Source organism: Mus pahari, chromosome 21 (genome assembly GCF_900095145.1).
Source record: "Mus pahari chromosome 21, PAHARI_EIJ_v1.1, whole genome shotgun sequence".
NCBI classification, from domain to species: domain Eukaryota; kingdom Metazoa; phylum Chordata; class Mammalia; order Rodentia; family Muridae; genus Mus; species Mus pahari.
The window spans coordinates 18,598,264-18,605,832 of NC_034610.1; the positions used below are offsets into that span (position 1 = coordinate 18,598,264).

General features: G+C 46.8%; 1 pseudogene; it reads right to left on the reverse strand.

Moving 5' to 3' along the window:
• Positions 1-6,487: 6,487 nt before the first annotated feature.
• LOC110338497 lies at positions 6,488-7,569 on the reverse strand (annotated as a pseudogene).

Below are 7,569 nucleotides of genomic sequence, written 5' to 3' on the forward strand. Positions count from 1 at the left end.
CTCTGTGTAGCCTTGGCTGTCCTGGAACTCACTCTGTAGACCAGGCTGGCCTCGAACTCAGAAATCTGCCTGCCTCTGCCTCCCAAGTGCTGGGGTTAAAGGCGGCCTTCTTACTATTTAGGATTCTATAGTGGAATAGAATGGATAAAATGAACGTATACTAAAAGGGGGTTGAGCCAGGCGTGGTGGTGCACGCCTTTAATCTCAGCACTTGGGAGGCAGAGGCAGGCGGATTTCTGAGTTCGAGGCCGGCCTGGTCTACAAAGTGAGTTCCAGGATAGCCAGGGCTATACAGAGAAACCCTGTCTCGAAAAACCAAAAAAATAAAAATTAAAAAATAAAAACTAAAAGGGGGTTGATGGCTGTCTCACACAAGGAAGGCTGAGGACCCAGAGGTTGCTCAGTTCAAGAGATGGAGTATCTCAACCATTCCTGTCTGGCTCTGAAGGCCTACAGAATCCCCAGAGAGTTGTGGGTATATAGTCTTTGTTTAGAATGAGTCTGATTCTATTATCAGTAGAGGAATGCAAGTCGTAGCAGCAATGGGAGAGATGAACTTGCCAATAAGAGTAAAAGTAAGCCAGGCAAAGTCAAACCTTCCCTTCCACGTCCCTTTGTATCAGCAGCCACCAGAAAGTGACTCTTAGGGCACCTCTTCACACTGCAAGTAATCTAATGAAGTCCTTCACTAGACCGTGCCAGCTTAGGCTTCGCTGAGTCCAGATCCAGTCATGTTGATGACCCAAGATTACCTTCCAGTAGAAAGAGTCATTTGTTTTCCAGGATGTCAGACGTGGACCTAGACACAAAAAGCACAGAATGGGGCTCTATCGTCACCCCATCACTGTAGGAAGGTGGGCTACAGCTGAGGGGGGACAAGGGAGAGCCTCTCCCCACACTACTGCCGGAGCTGTGAGCGTGTGCTGTAGTAAACAGAGTCCTTTAGGATCCATGAAGTCAGCAAGAAAATGATGAGGGCTCTTTCTCCTGCCAAAATTGACTCAAACAGGACATTTGATCAAAACCAAACCAAACCAAACAAACAAAAACCAGTCAGTTCCTGTAATCTGAAAGGATCAGAGAAGAAAGCTGAATGATGATTTAGAAATGCCCCAGTCCCGCCAGGCGTGGTGGTGCACGCCTTTAATCCCAGCACTCGGGAGGCAGAGGCAGGCGGATTTCTGAGTTCGAGGCTAGCCTGGTCTACAAAGTGAGTTCCAGGACAGCCAAGGCTATACAGAGAAACCCTGTCTCAAAAACAAAAAAACAAAAAAACATGCCCCAGTCCCTGATGGCTCCAAGTACCCAGCCCTCTCCTACACTCCCAGAACATTCAAGGCTCCTCTCCCAGGATGGGCTTGGAAGGAAAACCACACCTGTTATGATGCCTGCTCCAGCCCTGTTCCCTCCTTTTTCTGATCTCTAATTTGATCTCTAATTTGGGATCCTAGAACCCCAGGACAGGTCAAGTCAGTGTTCTCATTCCACACTGGACACCATTAACCGCTCTCAATAGGAACTGCTATGAGTGTTATTGAGAGAGCTGTTTGCCTACAAAATAGTGACATCAGCTGCCTCTCTCAAGCCTTGTTCCAGGACCCCCATGTAGTTACAGATAAGGATAAGCCTCCGGCCTTGGGGATTTGACCTCTACCTGCATCCTGAACCTAGTGAGTGTCTGTTGTATGACTCTCCTGGTATTTTAGTTACTTTTCTATTGCTCTGATAAAACAGCATGTCCATGGACTGGCGAGATGGCTCAGTGGGTAAGAGCACTGACCTTCTGAAGGTCCTGAGTTCAAATCCCAGCATCCACAGGGTGGCTCACAACCACCCCTAATGAGATATGATGCCCTCTTCTGGTACGTCAGAAGACAACTACAGTATACTTATGTATAATAATAAATAAATCTTTGGGCCTGAGCAAGCAGAGTTGGCCAGAGCAAGTGGGACCGACCGGAGAGAGCAGAGGTCCTAAAAAATTCAATTTCCAACAACCATATGAAGATTCACAACCATCTGTACAACTACAGTATACTCATATACATAAAATAAATAAATCTTAAAAAAAAAAAAAAAAAAAAAAAAAGCACAGCATGGCCAAACCCACTTACAGAAGAAAGAGTTTATTTGGAGCTTATTGTTCCAGAGAGTTAAAATTTGTGATGAAGAAGAGGTGACCAACAGCTGGTACTCCAGCTAACAGCATCTGACTCACAATAGGCAGAGCGCAGTGGGAACAGCGTGTGGCTTTTGAAACCTTAAAGCGCATCCATCCCCAGGGAAATATTTCCTCCAGTAAAGCTGTTCCTCCCAAACAACTTTACCTACTGAGAACCAAGAATTCAAACCCATAAGCTGGTAAGGACCATTCTCTTTCAAACCACCATACCTGGAAAGGCATAAAAGAACTATATAGTATTCACCCCAAGCAATGTCAATACAAAAACACAACGGGAATGGGGAATAGGTTATTCTGGAGCCAAGTATGAATAACTATGGCTGGGAGCTCAGGTTCCAATTTCTACTGCACTAACAGTTTCATGGTGTTTTATAGTAACAGAGCAAAGAAAATCATAAGACAAGATGCTTTAGGAACACATTGGTGGGCAGGTGGAGTGGTACATACCTTTAACCGCGGCAGTTAGTGGGTATCATCCTCTCAGAGTTCAAGGACAGCAGCTAGAGCTACACAGAGAAACCTTGTTTCAGAAATAACAAGAAGAGGAGGAAGAGGAGGAGGAGGAGGAGGAAGAAGGAGAAGAAGAAGAAGGAGAAGGAGAAGGAGAAGGAGAAGGAGAAGGAGAAGGAGAAGGAGAAGGAGAAGAAGAAGAAGAAGAAGAAGAAGAAGAAGAAGAAGAANGAAGAAGAAGAAGAAGAAGAAGAAGAAGAAGAAGAAGAAGAAGAAGAAGAAGAAGAAGAAGAAGAAGAAGAAGAAGAAGAAGAAGAAGAAGAAAAGGCTGTAATTCCAATGCGGTAATGGAAGTGCTAGCCAGCAGGTAAAGAATAAAAGCTCTTTTTCTGTGTCCCTACATAGACTTCCAGCAGAAGGTGGGTCTCAGGTTAAAGGTGTGTCTTCCCACCTCAGTTTATGGATCAAAGATGTGTATCTAGACTAGAAGTGGATTCACCCACTTCAAACCAAACAAAAAATCTCTCACCGGTGTGCCCTTTGTTTCTGGACTGTAGTTCCTTTCTGATGTAGCCACGTTGACAACCAAGAATAGCTGTCTCAACCCCTTTGTGGAGAGAACACACCCGACTCTCCTGAGTTTTCCCCATTATAGAATCTTACTTGTTATGAGATCTCCTTTTCCCTGGCTGTGAGCGTAGGAAGCAGAGGGAACCCTGAGTGACTGAAATCCTGGTTGTACTCACAGTCGTGACAAAGACCAAGATGTCAAAGCAGTTTTCATACCAGCCAAGCTTGAAGTTGGCAAAGCTCACTTTTCTCCTGCCGAAAGCATTTGCAAATAGCTGATGAGTGTGTATAAAACTCCAGCAACCACAGCTTCCTCCTCTGCCTAAGACCACCATCCTACAGAGATCTGACTGAGATTAGCCAGCCCCTCCCCTGTGCTGTTCATAATAAACACTCTGAGGTTTCGGGGTGTGGCGACACCAGGTGCCACTCCATCAGTTTGTGCACATCCCACCTGACTCCAGATGGTCTGTGCACGTTCTGTCTGTGTGTCTGTCTTTATTCCCTCCCCCCCCCCCAGGTGGGTTGCAACAAGTGAAGAGAGGTTGATGGAGTCCAGGCTTCTCTGAAACCCCCTCTAGAGGCCAAGCTGGTTTCAGATACATGAGGCTCTATCAGCCCTGGTCTCCTGATTTCTAGGATTTTTGGCAGGAGCCACCACACCTGACTTACTGCTGTATTTTGAAAATAACAGTAACCACTTGAATATGACTTTTTGTGTGTGTGTGTGTGTAATGAACTACATAAAGTGCCAATGGTCGGAAAAGCTCACATGTAGCTTTCAAACCATCTAAATGTTTCATGATGCTCATCTTTCCTCTGGTCTTTCCCTCTCTTGGCTTCTACCCACCCCCCACACGTCTTCTACCCCACCCCCCTGCATTCTTCCTCCTTCAACAAGCCCCTGTTTCAGCTTCTGCAAGGCAGAGAGGTTGAGGTCTGCCAGTTCTTGCTACCTCACGTTCAATACTCTCAAGAAATGAAAGGCTTTCTCTAGTCACATTTATTCTCAGGTTTAGTCATTGTCTTCTCCTGCCTGAAGGAATCCGACAAATGGCTGTGTGGCTCCCCAGTGCACTACAACCAGGCTGTGTGTGCACTGGCGAGGGAGCATCGTGGAGGCTATGAGTAACCAATTACTGTGGGGCACTGGGCTATACACAGACAGGCTGGTCTCCAGTTAAGCTGAGGTCTGAACCCCAGAGTGGTCATAATTCACCTACATGGCCCGGTAGGCGTTACCTCATGTCTCCTGGAATCTGGCTCCTGTCGAAGTTACCGCCCCCACAGCCCCCACAGGAGAAGTGTGTGGCTAGCAGTCACATAGACAATGTCCCAAACTTCTGACCTTCAGGCTACATTTCTCCCCAGTTACCTAGTAGCACCATAGATAACAACCCACCATAAGAAGGGCTGTTTGGCTCCACCTCCCTCTCTCCTCCCTCTCTCACTCTTCTCTCTCTTACTCTCTCCCTCTTGCTCTAGCCTTTCTTCTCTCTCTCTCCTTTCCCCCCTTCTCTCCTCTTGGCCATGGCCAGTCTCTCTCTCTCTCTCTCTCTCTCTCTCTCTCTCTCTCTCCCCCTCCTCTCCTTTCTCCCTGCCTTTCTACAATCTACAATAAAACTCTAAAACCATAGACTGTCTCTGCTCATCAAGACCTGCTGCACTTGGATGATGGACTAGGCTTTCTCCTAATGAGCCATTTCTAATCTCCTGATGGAAGGCCTTCCTGTGCTCCAGTCAAGGCCCGGACTAAGGACTCTCACCTGTGTGGGAACCTCTCTCCATCTGCCCTCTCTCCCATAACCCCAGGGCCGAGGGTGTCGCCCTGGGGCCCCTGGTTTCAGGGGCCACCCCTTGTCCACACCCTGTTGAGTGGGGTCAGTGGCTTAGATGCCCACCCGGGGCCGAGTGGAAAGCATCTGTGCAGCCCTCCCACGTCCTCCTGACCAGAGCACAGGAGGAGCTCTGGCCGGACGTGGGCTATCCTCCCTCCCCTTTCTTCCCCTACCCCCCCCTTTTAGTTCCCACAAACTGCTTTTGGACTGCACATGAGATCAGCTCCACTGAGGGATTTTGTGCCTAGCATTGTAAAGCCCTAAACCAACTGTGGGGAGGCAGAAAACTGGATCAGGGGTTAAGAGTATGTCCTGCTCTCATATAGAGGCTCAGGTGGCTAACAACCAGCTGTGACCTGCAGGTCCAGGGTACCCCAAGCTTCCAACTTCCCCAGGTATTGGCACTTAGAGACCCACACACAAGCACATGATGTGAGAGATAATAGAATAAATCTGGGTTTGGTTTTTTTGTTTTTGTTTTCGACTGTTACGGAATGACAGTTTATTACAGAACAAACTGGACAAGAGAGAACTTTTGGTCATTTGAAACATTTTTTTATGCATGACTTATTTTCCCCTCTATCTATCATGATCCTCTAGCCCCATGGCTTGTACCTACTGTGACCCACCTCTCAAAACAGTCCCCATGAAGCATTCTTTCCATAACAACAGCTGTTAGTGAGATATCTCACGCTCATCGACCCTCCAGAGGTGCAGACAGAGCAGTGGTGACTACAGCCACCTGTTTGCAGTTCTCCTCTGAGAGAGCCACAGCCCATGGGTGTTCTCTGTCCCTGTTACCTCTATTGATCTCACTTGGCTCTCAGCTGCTCCCAGACCAGCCCTCAAGAGTTGGAATGGGCATGGGTCATAGGTCAGACATGGACTACAAAGAGGAAGAAACGGAGCTGGGCACCTGTTCCCACTTACAACCTGGGAGGCAGCAGGCAGGGAAGGAAAGTACACATGGAACAGACAATGCAGGCCTATCTCCCATCTCTTCAGTGCCTGAAGAGGCATGTCTAAATGAACAAAAACAGATGGGTCCCCTCTCATTGCCTATTTCAAGAGACACTTGTGTTCCTTGACTTGATGTCCTGTGTGGCCCAAGGTCCAGCTCTGGACTTACACTGCTTTTGATCAATGTTTAATATAATGGTTGATTCCATAAGCAATCACAGACTTGATTAAAATGAATATATTATTTTAGGCTGATTTTTTTTCTCCACTCAAATGTTTTGTTTTGTTTTGTTTTTAAAGATTTTATTTATTTATTATATGTAAGTACACTGTAGCTGTCCTCAAACGCCCCAGAAGAGGGCGTCAGATCTCATTAAGGATGGTTTGAGCCACCATGTGGTTGCTGGGATTTGAACTCTGCACCTTTGGAAGAGCAGTCAGTGCTCTTACCCGTTGAGCCATCTCACCAGCACCCACTCAAATGTTTTTATTTCATCCACCTTGCACAATCAATTGAGAGAGACAGGACCTCCAAAGCCTTCTGAAGAANGGAGACTTTGAAACAGCACTGTCCACACTGGACAGGGGACACACGGCTGTCAGGGCAGGGCCATCCTTGTGGGGCTGCTCTCTTCAAGTCTCGAATCTGTTTAATCAGGTAGTTCTTCTCGTCAGCCAACTTCCCATCATCTGTCCTTTCTTTCTGGAAGCTGCTCAGAAACTCATTGAGTTTGGGCTGATTCTTTAACAGAATCTCCACGATAGGCTGTGTTTTGTGAGAGCTGGCCACAGACATGGCAGGCTTCTAATTGGGTGTTTGGGCTTTTGTCTAGAAGCAGAATCATCATCGGCTTCAGGTTCTCCAGCTTGTAGATATACCTGGGTCATAATGGTGAAATTGTGGCAGCTCAGGATCAGCTCATCTAGCAACTTTAAAGATTGTCTCTTTGTCACATAGTTCTCAGATTACAGCAGTTTCTCATCGTCTTCAAAAATAGAGTCATATTCTTCTAAGAAGTCTGCTACCATCATTTTGTGTCTGGTTAACAAATCAAAGGCACCTGAAGGGATGTCCGATGTGGACAGCGCCACTGATGAAGTCCCTGACCCGGTTAGAGAAGAGGATGATTTGGCAACTGGCTCATGTTGAAAACACTCTCTTAGCGTAATCCACAACCACAGTGTAAGGCAACCTATGGGGCTTTACAGCCTCTGAGAAACATAAACAGGATGTGAGGATGAAAACTGATGCACCCCACAGTAGGACACCATGTACCAATCTGTCTTCTCAGGATGTTGTTGAGTATCTGGGTCACATCTTTTTTTGGTGCCACCAGCAACCCCCTGCTGTAGAGCCCCTGTGCCAGCTGAGCCACTGCTTCTGGGGGTGGGGGTGGGGTCCTTGTCATTTATTCCACACAGAATTTCCTTCATTGCTTACAGAGATTTTGTCACTTCTGGTAAAGCCTTAGATGTCTTTTTGTCTTGCTTTTCCAAAATGGCCAGGTTGTATTTCAGAACTTTGACAATTTCTGCTGGATTTTTGTGTGATTTACTAAACAAAGGCAT